The following is a 23,901-nucleotide window of genomic DNA, read 5'->3' as shown; positions in this document are numbered from 1 at the left end:
ATTTCTGAATAATAGATAATAAATAATTCTCTCCGTCCTGAGCGATATGACGGCTGCGTGGTCCCATGGTGTTGATACTTGCGTACTATTGTTTGTACAGATGAACGTGGTACATTCAGGCGTTTGGAAATTGCTCCCAAGGATGAACCAGACTTGTGGAGGTCTACAATTTTTTTTCTGAGGTCTTGGCTGATTTATTAGATTTTCCCATGATGTCAAGCAAAGAGGCACTGAGTTTGAAGGTAGGCCTTGAAATACATCCACAGGTACACCTCCAATTGACTCAAATTATGTAAATCAGAAGCTTCTAAAGCCATGACATCATTTTCTGGAATTTTCCAAGCTGTTAAAAGGCACAGTCAACTTAGTGCATGTAAACTTCTGATCCACTGGAATTGTGATACAGTGAATTATAAGTGAAATAATCTGTCTGTAAACAATTGTTGGAAAAATTACTTGTGCCTAACCGACTTGCCAAAACTATAGTTTGTTAACAAGAAATGTGTGAAGTGGTCGAAAAACGAGTTTTATTGAGTCCAACCTAAGTGTATGTAAACTTCCGACTTCAACTGTATCTGGTCTCCGTAGTACATTATATATTGCTCAAACAACAGACCATACTAAAGACACTCAACAGACAAACAGGCAGATAGAGAGAGAGAGAGATAAAGAGGGGATGAGAGAGTGAGAGACGAAAGGGAGAGAGAAAGAGAGAAAGACAGGGGAGATAGAAAAAGAGGGTGAGAGGAAGCTATAGTTGAAGGACATTTTAAAATCAACGATTGGCCTCCTGAGGTTGTCTTGACAAGTGTCACACCTCTGGCCAAGTCGTGGTCAAACACATGGTAAGACTGATCACAGATCATCACACACACACACCCACAGTAAGTGATGATCATACACACTTGTGATGAGGCCACAGGGACCTTTTACATTCATTACTAATCTATTACAGCCTGTGGGCTTCACACTTCTACATAGAAAGGAGGGAAAGAGAGGGATGGAGAAAGAGAGAGACAGAGAGGGGAGAGGGAGAGAGAGGATGGGATGAGACTAAGAGAGGGGGGCATGAAGATAAGTAGATTGGAGAGAAGGGGGCGAGGGGTAGAAACAGGGCTGGTTTGTTTGCCGATACAGAGATGATTTTGTGGTTGTTGTTGATGGTGTTGTTGTCGTTGTTTTCTTCTTTTCATCCCCTTCACAAACATGAGCGCCAACAAAAGCAAAGAGGGGGGTAAAGGGAAGAAGAAGGTGAATGAGTGGTAAGAATACGGGGAAGAGAGAGAGGGAGAAGAGAGTGAAAAGGGGAGACCGGAGGGTAGGGGTTGGATTTCACATCGTTGTTCATCCCCCTGGCAACAATCATCATATTAATGAGCAGCCAGGGCTCCCGTATCCACTTCCCTGATGGAACGCCAAATGCCGGAATACAAAACACGGAATATGGAATGCTTCGCAAGATGGCGCAGACAGGCATTGCAGCTCTGCTTCTAGCTCCTAAGAAAATGTGCAGTATTTTGTTTTATTTGTCATTTCTTACATTATTAGCCCAGAAAGTTTTTTGTATTATTACATACAGCAGTAAAGAACTTTTGGATTTTAGAGCGCAGTAACTCACCAGCATTACGACCAAGAATACAACTTTTCCGAATTGGATCCTTTGTTCGTACCCACCAGGGCAATTGAACTTATCCCAGAGCCTGCTCCAAGACGCCGCCATGTGGAGAAGAGGTATTTGGAGTGGACTTCTAGTATACTGAGTACAGTTGAAGTCGGAAGTTTACATACACTTACATTGGAGTCATTAAAATGTGTCATTAAAATCTACTTTGTGCATGACACAAGTCATTTTCCAACAATTGTTTACAGACAGATTATTTCACTTATAATTCACTGTATCACAATTCCAGTGGGTCAGAAGTTTACATACACTAAGTTGACTGTGCCTTTAAAACAGCTTGGAAAATTCCAGAAAATGATGTCATGGCTTTAGAAGCTTCTGATAGGCTAATTGACATCATTTGAGTCAATTGGAGGTATACCTGTGGATGTATTTCAAGGCCTACCTTCAAACTCAGTGCCTCATGGGAAAATCAAAAGAAATCAGCCAAGACGTTGGAAAAATAATTGTAGACCTGTCACGTTCTGACCAGTAAAGGGGTTATTTGTTATTGTAGTTTGGTCAGGACGTGGCAGGGGGTGTTTGTTTATGTGGTTTGGGGTTTGTTGGGTTATGTTCTATGTTAGTATATTTCTATGTTTATCTAGTATGTCTAGTTTTATGTTTAGTTAATGGGGTTGACCTTCAATTGGAAGCAGCTGCTCCTAGTGCTTCTAATTGAAGGTCTTATTAAGAGGGGTGGTTTTTCTATGGGATTTGTGGGTAGTTGTCTCCTGTTTTGTGTCTGTACACCTGACAGGACTGTTTAGTGTTGTTTATTGTTTTTGTATACGTGATTTGTTTGTTTTCCTTCTTCAACATTAAAAAGAAGTATACACGTTCCCGCTGCGTTTTGGTCTGATCATTACGACACCTGTTAAAGACCTCCACAAGTCTGGTTCAATTTCCAAACACCTGAAGGTACCACGTTCATCTGTACAAACGATAGTACGCAATTATTAACACCACGGGACCATGCAGGCGTCATACCACTCAGGAAGGAGACGAGTTCTGTCTCCCAGAGATTAACGTACTTTGGTGCGAAAAGTGCAAATCAATCCCAGAACAACAGCAAAGGACCTTGTGAAGATGCTGGAGGAAACGGGTACAAAAGTATCTATATCCACAGTAAAACAAGTCCTATATCGACGTAACCTGAAAGGCCGCTCAGCAAGGAAGAAGCCACTGCTCCAAAACCGCCATAAAAAAGACAGACTACGGTTTGCAACTGCACATGGGGACAAAGATCGTACTTTTTGGAGAATGTCTTCTGGTCTGAGGAAACAAAAATAAAACTGTTTGGCCATAATGACCATCGTTATGTTTGGAGGAAAAAGGGGGAGGCTTGCAAGCCGAAGGACACCATCCCAACCGTGAGAACGGGGGTGGCAGCATCATGTTGTGGGGGTGCTTTGCTGCAGGAGGGACTGGTGCACTTCACAAAATAGATGGCATCATGAGGAAGCAAAATTATGTGAACATATTGAAGCAACATCTCAAGACATCAGTCATGAAGTTAAAGCTTGGTCGCAAACGGGTCTTCCAAATGGACAATGACCCCAAGCATACTTCCAAGTTGTGGCAAAATGGCTTAAGGACAACAAAGTCAAGGTATTGGAGTGGCCATCACAAAGCCCTGACCTCAAGCCTATAGAAATTTGTGGACAGAACTGAAAAAGCGTGTGCGAGCAAGGAGGCCTTTGACACCGCCTGTATATACCAGGTGGTGTCAGAGGAAGGCCCAAGAAATTGCCAAGGACTCCAGACACCCTAGTCATAGACTGTTCTCACTGCTACCGCACGGCAAGCCATACCGGAGCGCCAAGTCTAGGTCAAAAATGCTTATTAACAGCTTCTACCGCCAAGCCATAAGACTCTGAACAGTTAATCAAATGGCTACCCGGACTATTTGCATTGTCCCCACCCCACCCCTCCTTTTTACGCTGCTGCTGCTACTCTCTGTTTATTATCCATGCATAGTCACTTTACGTCTACCTACATGTACATATTACCTCAATTACCTCAACTAACCTGTGCCCCCGCACATTGACTCTGTACGGAACCCCCTGTATATGCCTCGCTACTGTTATTTTGTTGTTGCTCCTGCATTGTTGGTTTAGGGCTTGTAAGTAAGCATTTCAATCTAAGGTCTACACACCTGTTGTATTCGGCGCATGTGACAAATACATTTTGATTTGATAGCGAGGAGATGGCCCTCTTTATCATTGATGATTATGCCACTATTTTATTTTATTTAACAGTAGACCACATAATGAAATAGAAACTGTTTTAACTCTGTGGAGTTGAGCATGTAGCTATATTCTATTGTGATGTAGAGCCTGGTAAACCGACTGTACATACTGTATGGAATCGACCTCTTACCCTTCCATGGCTTGAATGAGCACTCTACATACTGTATGTGCTGTGTATGCTATATAGTATGCTATATAGTTAATGTATGCTATATAGTTAATGCCATTACCTCCCTAGTTCACCCTCCCCTCCCCCTACACACATACATGCCCGCAAACAGGCATACACACACACACACACACACACACACACACACACACACACACAAATCAAGGTTTCCCACCTATTCCCTGAAAGCTGAAAGGATGTTGTACTCCCTTTTGCGTGAGTGTTTGTCTCGTGTGTGTGTGGTGTGTGTGTGTGTGTGTGTGTGTGTGTGTGTGTGTGTGTGTGTGTGACTCCAGGCGATGCACTGCCTGTGTGTTGTAGCTATAAAGCTTGCTCCACTTCATCACATTATATGGGTCATTGTTCTATTGGTTCTCTCTTCGTTACGTCTCCTAACAGACAGTAATGCTGTCTTTTGGATGAAGAGACGTTGTTGTATCTCTTTCTCTCCCTATTTTTCTCTCTCTGTTTCCTTGCTCCCTCTCTTTTCTCACTCTCCTCTCTCTCTCCGCCTGCACTCAGCACACATTCATTGCTACAAATTCAGTTGTAACTGATAATCACCAGGTATTATTTGTTAAATCGAGTAAAACCAAAAACCCATACCTGGAAAAATGATCCATGTTGTATTGAAGGTAGACTCAGCAAGATGATATTGCCACGAGCAATACCACAGATATTGAGATGAGCATAATGCAAGACTTTGCTTCAGACAGTCACATGGGCATTGACGCATGAACACACACACACAAACACATTTTGTGATTTTTCCTTATTCTAAAATCCTGCACACGTTGAGTCATTATTCTTGTGCTCTTAAGGATTTTCCCTGTAAGGCGTGTCTCTTTCTCTGTCTGGAAACATTACATTTTAATTATGGCTGTCAGATCACTAACTGCTTTTCTAATTGGTGGAGAAAAAATGACCTAGAGACTTAAGCTCACTTTGTTCTGTGTGACGTTGACTAGTGTGTGGTGTGTGTGTGTGTGTGTGTGTGTGTGTGTGTGTGTGTGTGTGCGTGCGCATGCGCGTGCGCGCGCAAGCCACCGAGCAAGGCGACAAGGAACAATGACATTCTTTCAGTCAACCAGGAGACACTAGGACCCAGAGAGTTACTGGCTCCTGTGTTGGACTGCCTCCTCTGTTCCAGCACAGAGAGAGAGAGGACAGAGAGAGAGAGGAAGAGAGCAGGACCCAGAAAGACAGACATACAGAGAGATAGAGAGAGCGAGAGAAGCCAGAGGAAGAGAAGTGAGTGTGGTCATCTCAATGGTCTCTGCTGTGGTCTCTGCTGTAACACTGAATCTGAACGGAATGGAGGGATTAAACGGAGGGATTTAAACCTTTTGGAGGAAGAAGAAGAACGAGTGACAAAAGAAGGAGTATTTCAGGATCGGGGAGAGCAGCAGGATTGAAAGGTTACTATACGCCTTATCTAATCTGACTTGTTCTTGTCAGGGGTCGTGTGTGTGAACAGGTCACGCTCCTGTCCCTGTGAGGGGGTATGTGTGGTAGCTAACAGTTCACACACACACTGTGCGACACTGTGTGAAGGTGCCTATGGGTCTTTCCTCTTCTGAATCTTCCATTCTGTCTCCCTCCTCGTTTTATCGCTGTCAACCACCTCTACTCTCTCTCCTCCTTCACCCGTTCGCCAATTTCTCATTCTCCTTCCTCCTCTCTCCCTCCTTCTCGACCCTCTCTCTCCCCCTTTCTCCCTCTCTCTCTGTTGCTTTCCCCTGCTCACGTTCATTGTAGCTGGGGAGTGCTTGTTAAAAGTGTGTTCAAGGTCAGCGTTTGACTCACACTGTAGAACAATTTTCCTCGTAGTAAACTACTGGCTCAACTAAACTATACAGCCTGCCAGTGACAGACCAAACTAGAGACACACTTACACTGAGAGAGGAAGATGGGGGGGGAGAGAGAGAGAGTGATGGAGGAGGAGAGAGAAGAGAGAGAGAGAGAGAATGGAGAGAGAGAATGAGTGAGTTGGGTTGGAAGGAAAATACGGAGAGAGTTTGACTCTAACAATCTTTCATCTGAGACCAGGGAAAAGAGAATGAGAGAAATGGAGCGAGTGACAACAAGGAAGGAGAGAGAGACGAGAGGATAAAACACGGCAGCCAGAGCCAGAGCCATGTGAATCCAGCATAGCAGCCAACAAGCCATTGATAGCCTCTCTGTCTTTATGAATGCAGCTCACAGTGGTTAACACACATCTATATGGAGTATACCAAACATTAGGAACAACCTTCCTAATATTGAGTTGGACGCCCCATTTGCCCTTAGAACAGCCTCAATTTGTTGGGGCATAGACTGTACAAGGTGTCGAAAGCATTCCACAGCGATGCTGGCCCATCTGACTCCAATGCGCTCCACAGGTTGGTCAAGTTGGCTAGATGTCCTTTGGGTGGTGGACCATGTTGATACACACAGGAAACTATTGAGAGTGAAAAACCCAGCAGTGTTTGCCGTTCTTGACACAAACCGGTGCGCTTGGCACCTACTACCATACCCTGTTCCCAAAAGGAACTTAAGTATTTTGTCTTGCCCATTCACCCTCTGAATGGCACGCATACACAATTCATGCCGGCAGGTAGCCTAGTGGTTAGAGCGTTGGGCCAGTAACCGAAAGTTTGCTGGATTGAATCCCCCGAGCTGACAACCGTCAAAATCTGTCGTTCTTCCCCCTGAACAAGGCAGTTAACCCACTGTTCCCCAGTAAGCTGCCATTGTAAATAAGAATTTGTTCTTAACAGACTTGCCTAGTTAAGTAAAGGTTACATTTAAAACAATGTCTCAAGGCTTAAAAATTCTTATTTAACCTGTCCTCCTATCCTTCATCTACACTGATTGAAGTAGATTTAACAAGTGACAATCAATAAGGGATCAAAGCTTTCACTGGATTCACCTGGTCAGTGTGTGTCATGGAAAGAGCGGGTGTTCCTTATGTTTTGTACACTCAGTGTAAGCTCGGCTATCTATGAACACATTGAGACAAGGCTAACTTTCTGTCTGTTTATCTTGGCTTGTTAGTACTGGTACACACCACTTACCATGCTCAACTATACAATAGAGAGATCTACAGTGCCTTCGGAAAGTATTCAGACCCCTTGACTTGTTCCACATTTTGTTACGTTACAGCCTTATTCTAAAATGGATTAATAAAGCAATTTCCCTCAACACAATCTCAACCCACAATACTCCATAATGACAAAGCGAAAACAGGTTTTTGGAAATGTATTAAAAACAAAAAGCAGAAATACCCCTATTTACATTAGTATTCAGACCCCTTGCTATGAGACTCGGAATTGAGCTCAGTTGCATCCTGTTTCTGTTGATCATTCTGTGAAATGTTCCAAAACTTGATTGGAGTCCATCTGTGGTAAATTCAATTGATTGAACATGATTGTCTATATAAGGTCTCACAGTTGACAGTGCATATCAGCGCAAAAACCAAGCCATGAGGTTGATGGAATTGTCCATAGAGCTCCGAGACAGGATTGTGTCGAGGCACAGATCTGGGGAAGGTTACAAAAACATTTCTGCAGCATTGAATGTCCCCAAGAACACAGTGGCCTCCATCATTCTTAAATGGAAGAAGTTTGGAACCACCAAGACTCTTCCTAGAGCTGGCAGCCCTGCCAAACTGAGCAATTGGGGGAGAAGGGCCTTGGTCAGGGAGGTGACCAAGAATCCGACAGTCACTCTGACAGAGCTCCAGCGTTCCTCTGTGGAGATGGGAGAACCTTCCAGAAGGACAGCCATCTCTGCAGCACTCCACCAATTAGACCTTCATGGTAGAGTGGCCAGATGGAAGCCACAACAAACTACTGACTAAAGGGTCTGAATAGTTATATAAATGTGATGTTTCCGTTTTGTTATATACATTTGCAATTAAAAACATTTAAAAAAGTTATTGCTTTGTCATTATGGGGTATTGTGTTTAGATTGATTAAATAGAATTTAATACATTTTTAGAGTAAGGCTGTAACGTAACAAAATGGAAAAAGTCAAGGGGTCTGAATACTTTCCGAATGCGCTGTAGATGCTGTCGGTCAATGCAATTTAGATGTCCATGTGACTGGGTTTCCCAACCCAGCCAGTTCATATAGTATTTGATCTATTCTGATATTTCATGTGGTGTAGTGGAGGCATTCTTGAGCTTAGCAGATTCTCTCCCCAGTAACTACAGAGACAGGAATAGCCTTGCTCTGTTCACTGCTTCTGTGAGTGTGTATGTATGTATGTATGTATGTATGTAAGTAGTATGTATGTATGTATGTATGTATGTCTGTATGTATGTATGTACAGTTGATATTCGGAAGTTTACATACACTTAGGTTGGAGTCATTAAAACTTGTTTTCAACTACTCCACAAATTTCTTGTTATTACAAACTATAGTTTTGGCTAGTCGGTTAGGACATCTACTTGTGCATGACACAAGTAATTTTTCCAACAATTGTTTACAGACAGATTATTTCACTTATAATTCACTGTATCACAATTCCAGTGGGTCAGAAGTTTACATACACTAAGTTGACTGTGCCTTTTAACAGCTTGGAAAATTCCAGAAAATTATGTCATGGCTTTAGAAGCTTCTGATAGGCTAATTGACATCATTTGAGTCATTGAGGTGTACTGTGGATGTATTTCAAGGCCTACCTTCCAACTCAGTGTCTCTTTGATTGACATCATGGGGAAATCTAAAGAAATCAGCCAAGACCTCAAACAAATTGTAGACCTCCACAAGTTCGTTTCACCCTTGGGAGAAATGTTCAAACGCCTGAAGGTACCACATTCATCTGTTCAAACAATAGTATGCAAGTATAAACACCATGGGACCACGCAGCCGTCATAATCGCTTAGGAATGAGAACGAGTTCTGTCCTCCCAGAGATGAACGTACCTTGGTGCGAAAAGTGCAAATCAATCCCAGAGCAACAGCAAGGACCTTGTGAAGATGCTGGAGGAAACAGGTACAAAAGTATCTATATCCACAATAAAATGAGTCCTATATCGACATAACCTGAAAGTCCGCTCAGCAAGGAAGAGCCACTGCTCCAAAACCGCCATAGAAAAGACAGACTACGGTTTGCAACTGCACATGGGGACAAAGATGGTACTTTTTGGAGAAATGTCCTCTGGTCTGATGAAACAAAAATAGATCTGTTTGGCCATAATGACCATCTTTATGTTTGGAGGAAAAAGGGGGAGGCTTGCAAGCTGAAGAACACCATCCCAACCGTGAAGAACGGGGGTATCATCATCATGTTGTGGGGTGCTTTGCTGTAGGAGGGACTGGTGCATTTCACAAATAGATGCATCATGAGGAAGCTAAATGATGTGGATATATTGAAGCATCATCTCAAGACATCAGTCAGGAAGTTAAAGCTTGGTCGCAAATGGGTCTTCCAAATGGACAATGACCCCAAGCGTACTTCCAAAGTTGTGGCAAAATGGCTTAAGGACAACAAAGTCAAGGTATTGGAGTGGCCATCACAAAAGCCCTGACCTCAATCCTATAGAAAATCTGTGGGCAGAACTGAAAAAGCGTGTGCGAGCAAGGAGGTCTACAAACCTGACTCAGTTATACCAGCTCTGTCAGGAGGAATGGGCCAAAATTCACCCAACTTATTGTGGGAGGCTTGTGAAAGGCTACCCGAAACGTTTGAACCCAAGTTAAACAATTTAAAAGGCAATGCTACCAAGTACTAATTGAGTGTATGTAAACTTCTGACCCACTGGGAATGTGATGAAAGAAATAAAAGCTTAAACAATAATTCTCTCTACTGTTATTCTGACATTTCACATCTTAAAATAAAGTGGTGATCCTAACTGACCTCAGACAGGCGATTTTTTTACGAGGATTAAATGTCAGGAATTGTGAAAAATTGAGATTAAATGTATTTGGCCAAGGTGTATATAACTTCCGACTTCAACTGTATGTAAGCTTTCACAACTCTTAGTACAAAACACAGAACTGGTCACACATGTAACGCAGCCAGTCTTTCATTCAAACCTGTCATTGTGTATTCATTTGGATTGTAAACATCTCTCAAGTTTTTTTGTGAAATGTATGAGAACATCGGTTTAATCACCAAAACACAACAATTAGATCTTTTCATTTAGCCGTTTAACAACCAGTTAATCCAATAGCAAACAATGCAGATATGCGTTTCAAATCGCCCTTAGATGTGCTGAAAGTAATATGCTATAGTACTGTAACTTACAGTACATTACACAGTTCACATTAGGCAATACACTTACCGAACAAAATTGACAAAATCTATAATTTCCATATTATCTATCAAATGTGTAATCAAAGGTGTGATTAATGAAGACATCCTCTACAATCATTCATGCAACAAACAAAATGTGTACTGTCTGTAATCAAATGTAAGAAATTAAAGGAAACAAATTAAATGAACGCATTCATTGCGTCATGCCTGTCTTGAGCATTTGGCCATAAATTCTCATCCATATCACAGTGAATGTCCTCATTGTTCCATAACGCGCCAACGGGAAAAAACCTTTTGGCATGGCGAATCCAAGCTTGACATTGATGTCGTCACATGCCTAATCCAGGGCCAGAAGGAGGGTGGCACGTCATGGAATCGCGACGTACAACTTCCACCTCCATGCTGAAGGAAAAGGAGTGTATAAGAGCAGTGTATAGGGTCACGAATCAGGGATTGCCCCAAAAACCATGCCTGAACCACCTCTGCATGGTTGAACATGACATTGTCCCACACAATGACATAGGTGACCCCTTCACCTTGACAGGCCTGAGGTGTGTAGAGTTGTAGATCAAGTAATGGCTTACTTCCTACCGCACCATCTTCGAGATAGCTGCGCACATGGAGATATTTGCCCCACGTTTCCAGCACTTAGACGGTCGATGATTTCCACCCACAGAGCTGAGTTTTGGCCAGATTGCAGCCCACTTCATCAACAAAGATATATACCTGTGATGGTTCACAGCAGCGTCAAGCACCATCGTGATCAAAAATATATTTTGGTTAGTTTATTTTTTACAGTATAGTTACAATATGATATTGTGAAGTAACGTGCATTAATAGTAACAATAATACAGTATATAGTGCTGTACCTGAACCTACTTGGCCCGTAGTTGTTTCACCTGGTCGTTGTTTCTCTCCAAAGGCACCAGGTAATGTGTTTCATAGATACCTGGTGCCTCTTCAAAAGGCGGGCGATTGTTGGAAGGCTGATGGATGCCAAACTGGCAAATGTGTCATCATTCTCCTCAATGGTCTGCTTTATTTCAGACAGCCGTATGTCATTCCTGGCCCTCACCATTTCCACCAATGCCCACTCCTGCTGGTCGTTCAGCACACGGTCACCACCATGGGGTCTTCTGTCAATTCTGAGGATAGAACAGTTTACTGTCAATAGATCATACTGGAAGAATACTGTAACATTTTGTGCATTGACATGCATTACAATATGTAATTTACTGTAAATGTAATGGTAAAGCACAGTGCATACCCTGCAGACTTACCGGCCTAGACTTCATTAGACTCAACAGTTCCCTGCCGTCTGCCTCCCCCTCACTCTCTCTCTGATGCCCACCTCTCTGATGGGCCCCTTGTCCACGAGCTCTTTGATTTCTTCCTCCTCCCTTGCTGTCTATCCAGGCTCCATGTTAAAAGAAAATTGCAGTGTTCACATACCCCCTTTTATATGGTCACCAATTGTGGTTACCCCTATCTGAAATCAATTATCAATAACGAGTAGTCATTATGTATGGTTATCAAGCATCATACATGTCATTTAGATATTTATACTTTACCAACACATTAATTTACGTAGTTCTCAAAATCCATAGATAGTAGACAACCAGTGTAAATTCTATAGGTTTGCCAAACTGTTAAGTGATTAACCATTAAGCGCAGTTGGATTAAGTGATGGCCAAACGTATTTAAACAAATGACAAGAGAATCATATGAAAAGTATTGTGAGCAATGCATTGTGTAAGGCAATTACTTTATATTAAAGCTATTTCTAGAAAAAGTTTCTGTGTGATTTTGTGTGTACTTATTAGTCAATTAAAAATGTGCTACAAGTTTTTGAAAAAACAGCCTTTTTGACGATCTGTTTTGACTTTTGTACTAAGAGTTGTGAAATTTTACCACATACTTGTGAAAATAGTACCAAAGCAATAAAAACAACAGTAGTATTTGCATTATGAACTAAGCGTTGGTGTGCTGAAGGACACATACACACATTGGTCTCCCTCCATAAGAACGTTCCCTTTGTAGCGAGACAAAGCTTCCTCACTCAGGAATTCTGTTCGTCCGTATGGATCAAGTCGGAACAGCAGAATTTCTCTGGTAGTGTTGGGTGTGCTGACTGAGAGGAACTGTGTGTGTGTGTGTGTGTGTGTGTGTGTGTGTGTGTGTGTGTGTGTGTGTGTGTGTGTGTGTGTGTGTGTGTGTGTGTGTGTGCCTGTGCACTGTACACTTGTGTGTGTGATTGCCAGTCTGCTGTTCTTGCTTTTAAAGGGATCTCAGAAGCTGAGCACTGTTTTCCATCACAGTTCCCATCAAATTTAGAAAATCCAAATGCTGCCCAGGAAAATGTGAGCACTGAGTCTCAGGTTTTGGAAAACGAGTATTCGACAATCACAGTCATTATCCAGGGATGTGTCTGGGACAGTTTGGAATTGTTAGCCATCCAGGAAAACAAAATGTACAGGTACAAAATGTGAGGGGATTCAAAGGGTTGTGCTGTGTTACAGCAACAAATGGAATTAAAACCACAACTATAAACGTAACTCATACTCTAACTGTAGCCAAACCCTAATGCTACAGTATAACAAGGCCCAAAAGCTCCTGCACTTGGTCATAGTTCTGATGCTATCGCCACTCCTGTCCTTTCTAGCGTGGCCATTAAGTGGTTACCTGACTGTGTAGCAAAGCACAGTACTAACTAGATAGTGTATGACTGTCTCTCTCTCTTTCTCTCTCTCTCTCTCTCTCTCTCTCTCTCTCTCTCTCTCTCTCTCTCTCTCTCCAGTGAGTCTGGGGCTGTATCCAAAGGGCACCCTATTCCCTATATAGTGCAACTACTTTTGGCCAGAGCCCATGGGCCCAAAAGAAGTGCACCAGTGTGGCCTTTTGGGGAACTCAGGCGTAGCAGCATGCTCCATAAGAGTGGTACTCCTCTATGTGTCCCGGTGAGGTGTTTCTTACAAATGGAAAGTGAATAGGCTTTATATCTCTGCTCTCGCATATAATGCTTTAACTAAAAGACCGTTCTCATCTTCTCAACACCTTCTTTTATTCCTCCCTCGTTTATCTTGTTCCCCTCACTTCACTCTTTTTTCATATTTCTTTCATCATGTCTATCTCTAACCTCTCTTCTCTTTCCCCTGCTCCCCCTGCTCTCGTCTCTCTCTCTCCTCTCTCTCCACTCTATCTGTGTCCATGGCCCCTGTGGTGATTGAGCTCTGCCTATATAGGGACACACTAACCCCACACCTGAAATCTCTGGCTCCTGATTGGATGCTGCCTCTCAAGCAAACAGAAGTTCAGGGTTTCTACTAATATACCAGAGGCTCGGTTACCATAGAGACAAAGGATAAGTGGGGAGAGTGACAGTGCTCTCTTTATTTCTGCTTTAGGAGGTATCTCAGGTTCTCTCTGCTCTCCCATCTCTCCTTTATGTTTCCTTTTGTGTTTCACTGAACCACCTCCGTCCATCACACATTCTCCAGTCTAGGTGCGTGCCTCTGTGTATGAACGTCCTGGGCTATTCTCCCAGAGACTACGTTGACGCTGGAAAAACGATGACTGAAAAAAGCTGACAGCCCAAACCATATTTCATTTCAGAATGGATAAAAAGTTGGTTAAAGTTAGGTTATGGTAAGGGTTAGGTCAAGGTTCAGGGTTTGGGTTAAGGGTTAGGGTAAGGTAGGTTAGGGTTAGGTCTAGGTTAAGGTGTTTGGTTGGGGGTTAGGGTTAAGGTAAGGGTAGGGTTAGGTCATGGTTAAGGTGTTTGGTTGGGGTTAGGGTTAAGGTAAGGGTTAGAGTAGGTCAGGGTTAAGGTGTTTGGGTGGGGTTAGGGTTAAGGTAAGGTTAGGTCATGGCTAAGGGGTTGGTTGGGGTTAGGGTTAAGGTAAGGGTAAGGGTTAGGGTCATGGTGTATGGTGTTTGGTTGGGGTTAGGGTTAAGTAAGGGTAAGGGTTAGGTCATGTTAAGTGTTTTGTTGGGGTTAGGTTAAGTTAAGGTAAGGGTTAGGTCATGGTTAAGGTGTTTTGTTGGGGTTAGGGTTAAGGTAAGGGTAAGGGTTAGGTCTGGTTACAGGTGTTTTGGTTGGGGTTAGGGTTAAGGGTAAGAGTAAGGGTAGGTCATGGTTAAGGGTGTTGGTTGGGGTTAGGGTTAAGGGTAAGGGTAAGGGTTAGGTTATGGTTAAGGTGTTTGGTTGGGGTTTAGGGTTAAGGTAAGAGTTAGGGGTTAGGTCATGGTTTAAGGTGTTTGGTTGGGGTTAGGGGTTAGGGTTAGAGGTAAGGGTAGGGGTTAGGTCATGGTTAAGGTGTTTGGTTGGGGTTATGGTTAGGGTTAAGGTTATGGTAAGGGTTAGTCATGGTTAAGGTGGGTTTGGTTAGGGTTAGGGTTAGGTTTAAGGTTAGGGTAAGGGTTAGGGTCATGGTTAAGGTGTTTTGGTCAGGGTTATGGTTAAGGTAATGGTAAGGGTGGTCATGTTAAGGTGTTGGTTAGGGGTAGTGTTAAGGTAGGTTTAGGTTTTGGCTAGTCGGTTTAAGCGTCACTATGTCCTTATAGTCTCTCCCTTTGACCCTGTCCCTGTATGGTTTGGTTCACTGGACCATGTCCTACTCAGCTCCTCTCCTCCAAAGTCACTGTGTGTGTGTTGTGTGTGTTTACTTGCGTATGCGGGTGAATGATGACATGAACGAATGAATTACATTTTATTTTTGAGTCAAATCTCCAGTTGGCAACCCATTCCTTACGGGATTAATTGACACATAAACAAACATTACAATAGTTCACAGTGATAATTCAGTGATAATTCAATGATAATTCTTCTGGTGCACACCGCATAAAGAATTAAAAATACAGCAATACACAATAGTAAATAAGGTTATTCAAACAGTAATAATAACCCTAGAGCAGTAAAAAATAATACAAATAAATAAATGACAGAAAAACTATGCTGTGATTCAGGATGGTGGTGTGTGTGTGTGTGTGGTTTGTGTGTCTGAAACAGTGATACGGCTGGCGGGTCGTGTAATTGATTTCATGAGTAGTGTGTCCCACAGGCTCTCAAACTGCCTCTCCATTCAATAACGTTTCAAGGTCCCTTTCTCCCTCCTCTCCCGCTCTCGTGCTTTCTCTCCTCTTTTCTCATCTTTCTCGCTTTCTCTCTCTGGTAACTACTGGAGTTTGGCACAGCACTATCGTTGTTACTGCAGGGCGTCCTGTTTACGTTGTGTTAACGGGGAAAGGCTTCTCGGCAGGAAACCTGTCAGGCACTGTTACATGCGCGTGTATGTGTAATGGCACATCTCTTAGTTAGTCAAAGATAGGTTGGAATGGATACAAGCCGCATCTCTCTTTGCCTCTAACTCTCTCTCTCCTTCGTCCCTCTCTATCTTCCCTTTCCCTCTTTCTCTTACTTCAAGAATCTCTTCAGTGTTGATGTGGCAATTTTCCCTCTCAGTTGACACACTGTGTGCTAGGCAGTTTTGTGAGAACAGGTTCAGATCTGCCTTCTCTATAGGTTCTAGTGTCTCTCCCCTGGATGTCATGCATACTCTCAGACACACGTCTAACATTCCCTTCATACATACCACACTACTCGCAAGCTGAAAGGGGGGCCAGTATAGCTCTGATATGGTTGTCAGTTGCATCCTGCTCCCAGCTGGGAGAGAATGGGAGGAATGCAAACTGCAATGCATCAGAGCCACAACACGAGGACCAGAGCCTACTGACACAGCATTTGTTTTTAACCATCGGCTGTGGTGGGATTTGTTGTTTTTTGTAACACACAGCAGATGTAGATCCATTTGATAAGAGTTGACAGATTTGTCCCATCCTCTTTGTCTGATGAGCCTACCTTGTAAAAACAGCCAATAGCTTGTGAACATACCCTTGTCGCCACTCCCCCTTATGAATAGGAAATAAGGAAAGGAATCTGAGGAAAAGAGTGTGTCTGTGCGTGGGTGTGTGGTGTGGGGTGTGCTGCCTGAGGTAGTGTGTGTATGCAGGCACACCTGGGGAGGTTAAACCCATCAATGAAAACTTCAGACCATTCACTGCTCTCCTCCTCCGTCCCTCCCTGAGTGTGTGTTCATTCACAGTTACTCCCCGGAGAGAGACACCAACCCGTGATTGTCTACGGAAACTGGTAGGCAGACCCTATTATTGACACACTTAAATGGAGATGCATACACACACACACACACACACACACACACACACACACACACACCTCCTTACCTCCATCTCATCTGAAGGACTCTGGAGGATCAAGTCAATTCCATCCCCGGTGGCAGAGAGCATTGCAGAGCAAGACAGCCTATCATCAGTGTCATATTTCACCGGTAGTGCTTTCATTTGGGCTCTGTCACCTAGGAGACAGCTCCACCGAGGAGTGGATAAACAACTCTATTTTACCCCTGCTCCTCCTCTATCTCACCCAACGCTGAGGGAAGCCGTGAGGGAGGGACTGAGTTAGGGCATATATTCTCTTCCTGACTGATAGGAGGAATGGCCACATACATGCACGCAGGCACGCACACACGTCACACCACACACACCTAACACTGCATCCATCACCATACCCACTCGTGCCACTACATCCTCCTCCCATTTCTAACCGTTCCCATCTCTCATTCCCTCCTGTTCCTAACCATTCCCATCTCCGCCATACATTCCCGGTGAGACACTCCAGTCTTAACATATCCCAGGCATTGTTTCATATCCGGGATGGGAGGTGCATTGATTCAGCGCTCCAGGAGGTGGTTTGGAAGACTAGTGTTTTATCCTGCCGTGCACTAGCTTCCCATCAGGCAGCGTTATTTATTCAGAAAGGAGAATATCTTGCTGTTGGCGTTGTCAAAGCAGCTCTGCCTTCTTTCCTTTTCATGTGCAAATCACCCTGCAACGATACGGTACAGATGCATTCACAGCATTCATGACATACAGAATAGAACACACACACCAGACACTACAAAGCTCTGTGTCTCTGTGTCTCTGTGTCTCTGTGTCTTCAACATTCCTTTACAACATGTGGTTACACTGCCCTCCTCTCCTTCAACTGCTTTCTGTTTGAGACAGTAAACCTGATACTACACCCCCACCTTTTTGTCTCCTTTCTCTCCTCGCGTCCCTCCCCTCCCCCTCCACTTTCCTGACCTCTCCTCTCCCCCTCACTTTCCTGACCTCTCCTCTCCTTTCCTCTCATCCCCTACCTTCTCCCCTCCACTTTCCTGACCTCTCCTTCCTCTCCTCCCCTTTCCTGACCTCTCCTTTCCTCTCCTCTCCTCCCCTTTCCTGACCTCTCCTCTCCTCCCCTTTCCTGACCTCTCCTCTCCTCCCCTCCACTTTCCTGACCTCTCCTCCCTTTCCTCTCCTCCTGTAATACCTTTTCATGTCACAGTGGAGTGTTCACTGCTCCTCTTGACCTGCTCTCAGCTCAATGAGCTCCATCTGGAGAGGAGGGCTGGAGGTTAGGAGGCATTCTTCAAACAGACATAGCCCAGTCTCGAGCACCCTTGATTGGCTAATCAGATGTCGGAGAGGGCCCTAGGAGTGGTTCTAGACATAAAAGAACCTGCCCAGCTCAGTACAGTATAAGTGTAAGTGCCTTGGCCCTGTTCAAATAGCTTCCTTTCCTTCCTTCCTTCCTTGCCTCTTTCCCTCCTCAGTGATTTTTTTTCAAGAAAACGAGAAAGGGACATTTCAGAACTATTAGTCAGGGCCCAAAGCTATTTTGATCGGAAGGAGATACAGTAGGCTGGCCTTGTTCAGAGTATTGTGTCCATTGAAGGAATAGACTGAATCTAGTTACTTGGACGCTTTCAGAGTGCTGTCTCATTGAGGGCTATTCTTCACTGTGGCTGAGTGGCCATTGTACATAGCTACTGCTTTCTTCCTTCCGTAGGTAATCGAGAGGCTATCCTGTCACGATGATTATACTATTCAGATGATCTGAGGAGTCTGCAGAGACTGAGATGATGGGTGGAGGGACTGAAGAGGAACTAAAGGGTCTAGAGTGGTGATAGAGCCTTCCTTGGTCAGTCCTCTCCTACTTATAATAATATGGGATATGTACACAGCGCTTTTCAAGGACCTCAAAGTCCTGTTCAGTTGCATAAACGGCAAGACAAGAAATAAAATCAAAACAGCAAATCACCAAGATAAACAGGAGGAGTAGGGAGTAGGGTTCAAGGAAGGGAAAGGGTATGATATGTCAGTGGATGAGTGAGCGAGCAGGTGTTGTGTGCGCGCGTGTGTGTGTGTGTGTGTGTGTGTGTGTGTGGTGTGTGTGTGTGTGTGTGTGTGTGTGTGTGTGTGTGTGAAGACCTTTAGGTGGGACTGAAGAAGGTGATGGACTCACGGATGACTGAAGGGAGGGAGTCCCAGAGCCTCGGCGCAACCCTGGAGAAGCTCTGGAGCTTGGACCTGGGGATGACAAGGTGGCCTTCTGTGGTAGAACAGAGTGAGTGTGTGGGTTGGTAGGGGACAAGACGTTCTGAGAGGTAGGGGAGGACAAGGTGGTGAAGAGCTTTTTTAGGCTAGGAGGATGATATTGTGGTCAAGTTTTGTGCCACGCGTGTATGTGTGTGTGTGCGTCTGCTCGGATTTCTCGCCTCGTCTCTTTTATTCCCACTTTCTCTCTTTCTCTCTCTCTCTCTCTCTCTCTACACCCCTGTCCCATCCCTCTATGCCTCTCCTGTCTACCTCTGGGCCTGTTACTGTCCATGCTCCGTATTGCTCTGACTAGGCTGTGCTGTAGCTGGCGTGCTGAGGCTAATGTGATTTGAAATGTAATCATGTTTGCGAGGGAGCTGATTAGTGACTGAATGTTTTCGCAGGCTACCGGTGACCCACACTGTACGTCGGTCGTTGGCTGATGGATACATTGTCATCTTACACAAAGATTAACCACCGATAGGTGTTCTGTGATTCACTGTGGCTGCAACTGGATGCCGAGAGATAGAGAGGGAGAGAGAGAGAGAGAGCGCTCTTCGCTCATTACACACCGCTTCATACCGGGTTAATTCATCGAAATAGAATGGGATCGCGCCTTCCGTGACACACGGTCCAAATCAAATCAAGCTTTGTCACAGTGCGCCAAATGCAACAGATGTTATAAAACACACAAAGCGTTGAATAACGAAGGAACGCCAGCAGCAGGTCAGCAAATGACCGATTTGAAGGAAGGAACCTGTCATCCTAAATGTTTTGTAACGCGCTTTAATTCCAGAACACCTTTCCAAGATGTCCGCTATAGAATCTATGTTTCCATTCTATACTGATGAATGAAAGCTCTATCTAGTATCTCTATGTGTGGATGGGAGCCCTGTAAAGAATCCTGGCAGATCACCAGGCCAAGGTTACAGCTGAGGGGTAATGTAGAGTGAAGTCCCCTGAACATGGCTTAGTGCTGGCCCAGCAGTAATGTGAACACACAACACACACCACACTTGTATGCACACACACACACACACGCTAACTAACGATCAGGTGGAGGGATTTGCAGTTCTTCGGCGCGTGCGTATGACATTAACCGAGAGGAGAGAAAGAGAGAGAGAGAGAGAGAGGAAGAGGGACAGGGAGAGAAAAGAGAGAGAGGGGAGAGAGTTTGTTAGTCTATGTACGGGATACGCATGGTATACAGTACATCGTCTAAGAAGTGCTTACTTAGATGCTTGCTTATTTTAGAGAGAGACAGGGTGCCTTGATACTCAATACTGCTCTGATGCTGAAATTATCTCGCCTGCTGACTCTAAAAACCTCTTTTCTCTCCATCTTCTCTCTCCATCCCCTCCCACCCTCCCACTCTCTCCTCAAGCTCTCCTAACTCCCTGGACACCGACACAGAAATACAAACAAGATGCCTGTTCTGCAAGTTTATTTTTGTCCATTCTAAATTATTGTTGATGTTGCTGCTGAGTAATTCCAAGAGAGTACTTCTCCTGGGGCCTGTGTCATTGCTTTTTGATTAGGTATTGAATGAATGCGCTTTCTAGTTTCTACACAGAAGGAATATTATGTGAAATGTGTTTGATGTGTGTGTGGGTGGATATGTGTGTGTGTGTGTGTGTGCATTGTGCGTGTAGATACTGTAATTGCAGGTAGTTAGAGACCTGAGACAGCCAACAGCTGTCAGTCCTCACGGCTCTTCCTGTCTCGTCTCCAATCCTTGTTTATCCGGCACTAGGCGACAGCAGATGTGTGTTTGTGTGTGTCTGGGCAGAAGGTTGTCGGCGTCGAGTACACACACCTGTCCTCTTCTCCTCTCATCCATCCTCTCCTACTCTGATTCACCAATCAGAGGATACGGTGCACTGTAATTAAAGCCACAATGTCTAATCAATGCTGGGATAACTCCTGGACTGTCACATCATTACACCATACGCATCATCACCTGGCGCCCTCCTCAAAATCAGCATCATCAACATGTGCCTCTGCCAACCCTCACACTTCAATCAAGATGTGCCACTAATCCTATTCAGCTAGTGTTCCCCCTGACCCTCGAGTGAACAGCGGGTGGTGAGAGCTGTGTGTGTACACACACTTGCACACACACGCACGCGCACACACACACACGATCTCTCTCTCTCTCTCTCTCTCTCTCTCTCTACAGTGGGTCCCATGGACCCTTTACTTCAAACACACCCAGAGCGTTAAAGACAAAGCAGCTCACTCAGCATCACTGACTGGCTGTGCTCAAATGAAACACACAACCATGAATAAACAGAGACTGAATGGAAGGATCTTTCTCATCCCTGGAAGTTGTAGGGCTGTTGGGTATTTAAGTAGCCTAGTGGTTAAGAGCATTGGGCCAGTATCCCCGAGCTGACTAAGTGAAAAAACTGCCGATGTGCCCTTGAGCAAGGCACTTAACGCTAATTCCACCTGTAAGTCGCTCTGGATAAGAGCGTCTGCTAATTGATTACAACGTAAGTCCTTTGCTGTAACTTGTGTTTTGAGGTTTGTGAATTGCCTATATCAGTGTCTTGCAGGTTGGCTGAATAGACTACAGTAGGCTATAAATTGTGTTTTGTACAATGTCCTGTTTTGAATCTACTGTGTAGGAAGCAGTGTCTTAGGGTTACAGTCAGTGTCTTGGGGTTATAAATTGACTGTATGAGTAGACTACCGTAGATTAGGCTTTTGAATGGAGTGTTGTGTTAAAAGGACAGTGTCTCCAGTATGTTCCTATTCATTAGTGTGTGTCTCTGGGATCTGTGTGTCCATGGATCCTCTCTAACCATGTTTACATCCCCAGCCGACCCTCTGTTACACACGCCTTATTCAATTTACCTTCCTCAGGGCACGCAGCAAGCCCTGTTTGTGTGTGAGTGAGTGTGTTGTGAGGGCGTGTGTGTGTGTGGTGTGTGTGTGTGTGTGTGTGTGTGTGTGTGTGTGTGTGTGTGTGTGTGTGTGTGTGTGTGTGTGTGTGTGTGTGTGTGCACTTGCACACAACAACATGTTTGATCACAAATAGTTTTTTTCTGTATGTGTGTGTGTGTGTGTGTGTGGGGGGGGGGACTTTATGCATACAACAAGGTGTTTTTCCATCATGTTGCCGTTGTAAACACTGACTAAATGACTTGCTGCATTTCGAATGGTACTGTAATTCCATCCCGCAGAATACAGCAATGTACTGTTTTTGAAGCTCCAAAAAACTTTTGACCACTAGTGGGTGCCTGGTATTGTTATTTCTGACTCATTAACATATTTTGAGGTATTTTGAGGCTATATTTGTTGCACCCGTTAGGTGTGAATGCTGTACCAATTTAAACTGGGCCTGGTTTCCCAATATGCATCTTAAGGCTAAGCTCATCGTTAGAACTTTTGTAGGCGCATCGTTAAATCTTTTTTTGCCCTTCCGCTTCACTTTAAACACAGAAGATGTCTGCTTAACACAGAATCAAAATGTTTATCTCTCGCTCTCTGTGACCGATGATAACTTCAGAATTAAGTTGACTACAATACAAGTTGCCAATGTCTTTGCAATTGTTTTTAAACCGAGGATAAAAGTATGCTTCAAATTAAAACTGAGAAGACTGTAGATAAATAGTCCTAAGGTATATGGCTACATGCCTATATATTTCAATCATTTTAAAATCATTTCATGTTAATTCAATTGAGTTCTATTTAGCAAATTGTAGGCTATGTCTGTAATTTTTGCCTCAATATATTCCATGATGTGTAACATGTCACGTCCTGGCCGGTATAAGGGTTAATTGTCATTGTAGTTTGGTCAGGACGTGGCAGAGGGTATTTGGTTTATGTGGTTCGGGGTGGTGTTTTTTGTAGTAAGGGCATTTGATTTAAGTATTCCGGGGTTTTTGGGCACTGTTTGAGATTCATGTAATTCTATGTTTAGTCTAGGTAGTCTGGTTCTATGTTTAGTTAATTGGGGTGGGACTCTCAATTGAAGGCAGGTGTGGTCTATTTGTCATTTGTGGAGATGTTTCTTGTCTAGCGTATGTGAGCCTGAGAAGACTGTCTGTAAATCGTGAGTTCGTTTTGTTATTTTTGTATGTTCATTTTGAGTTCATTAAATGTTCAAGATGAACAATCTCAATCCTGCTGCATATTGGTCCTCCTTTTCCGACGATGATTTCGCCATATCGTCTGACGACGGCGAAAAGTGTGACATGTGCAAATCTTGATTTAGAGCATTTTTATAGGGGAATTATAGGTTAATGCTTATAAGCATTAGAATAAGCCTGCCTCAATATTTGTGGCCATAGGTGATTTCTCTCTAGAAGTTGATCCGTCATCAGTATTATGGAATAATTCTAATGTTAAGGTAATATTTGAATGGAGAAAGCTGATCTGAGAGCATGTAACGCCCTGGCCGTAGAGAGGGTTTTTTGTTCTCTATTTTTGGTTAGGCCAGGGTGTGACATGGTGGGGCATTTATGTTCCGTTTTCTATGTTGGTGTATTTCTTTGTTTCGGCCGTGTATGGCTCTCAATCAGGAACAGCTGTAGATCGTTGTTGCTGATTGAGTCATACATAGGCAGCCTGTTTTTCCTTTGGGGTTTGTGGGTGAATGTTTCTGTTTTGTACTTTGTGTGACCTAACAGAACTGTAAGGCTGTCGTTCATTTTCGTGTTTTGTTTAAGTGTTTCGTTATATTGAATATGAACACTCACCACGCTGCGCTTTGGTCCCCTACTTCCACAGGACGACGGTCGTTACAGAGCAACGCTGCGTTCTTTTCGATCCTATCAGTATCGCACGTGCTTCAATAATGCACTTGGCGAACGTTCTTTCTGCATGGTGTTTTAGGAAAAGCATGTTACACTCTCTGGTTGTTGTAGGAACGATGCATCGTTAAAACACTCGTCAGCCTAAGTTCCATCACTGTTGGGAATTGGGCCCTGGTATGTGGTAGTAGTGCCCCATCAATTTAAAATGCATAGAGGACAGATTGGAGTGGCAGCAAGTCTTAAACCTTTATTGGTTGAGCATTTTGCCATGTCCTTTTGGACTGTTTTGCCTTGTTGTCGCTGCCAGTTTGGAAGCCTTTGCTAAGGCCTTGAGAAGTGCAAGTGATATAAAACAAATCAAATCAAAATCAAATGTATT

The 23,901-nt window shown here is 43.9% G+C and overlaps 1 protein-coding gene across 2 annotated transcripts in view; it reads left to right on the top strand.

The window, feature by feature from the left end:
• The first annotated feature begins 5,187 nt into the window (after nt 1–5,187).
• foxn3 (forkhead box N3) overlaps nt 5,188–23,901 on the top strand; it is a 119,403-nt gene continuing 100,689 nt past the window's right edge. The window contains exon 1 of one of the 2 annotated variants that reach the window (XM_029729394.1): nt 5,188–5,499. The gene's annotated coding sequence lies outside the window, so the exon portion shown is untranslated. Of the gene's footprint in view, nt 5,500–18,677; nt 18,788–23,901 lie in introns of those variants that run through there. The other variant, XM_029729396.1, reaches the window with a different exon arrangement.

The sequence above is a fragment of the Salmo trutta genome, chromosome 33 (genome assembly GCF_901001165.1).
Source record: "Salmo trutta chromosome 33, fSalTru1.1, whole genome shotgun sequence".
Taxonomy (NCBI): domain Eukaryota; kingdom Metazoa; phylum Chordata; class Actinopteri; order Salmoniformes; family Salmonidae; genus Salmo; species Salmo trutta.
Note: the sequence above shows the minus strand (reverse complement) of the source record. Positions and strands in the feature narration are given on the sequence as shown.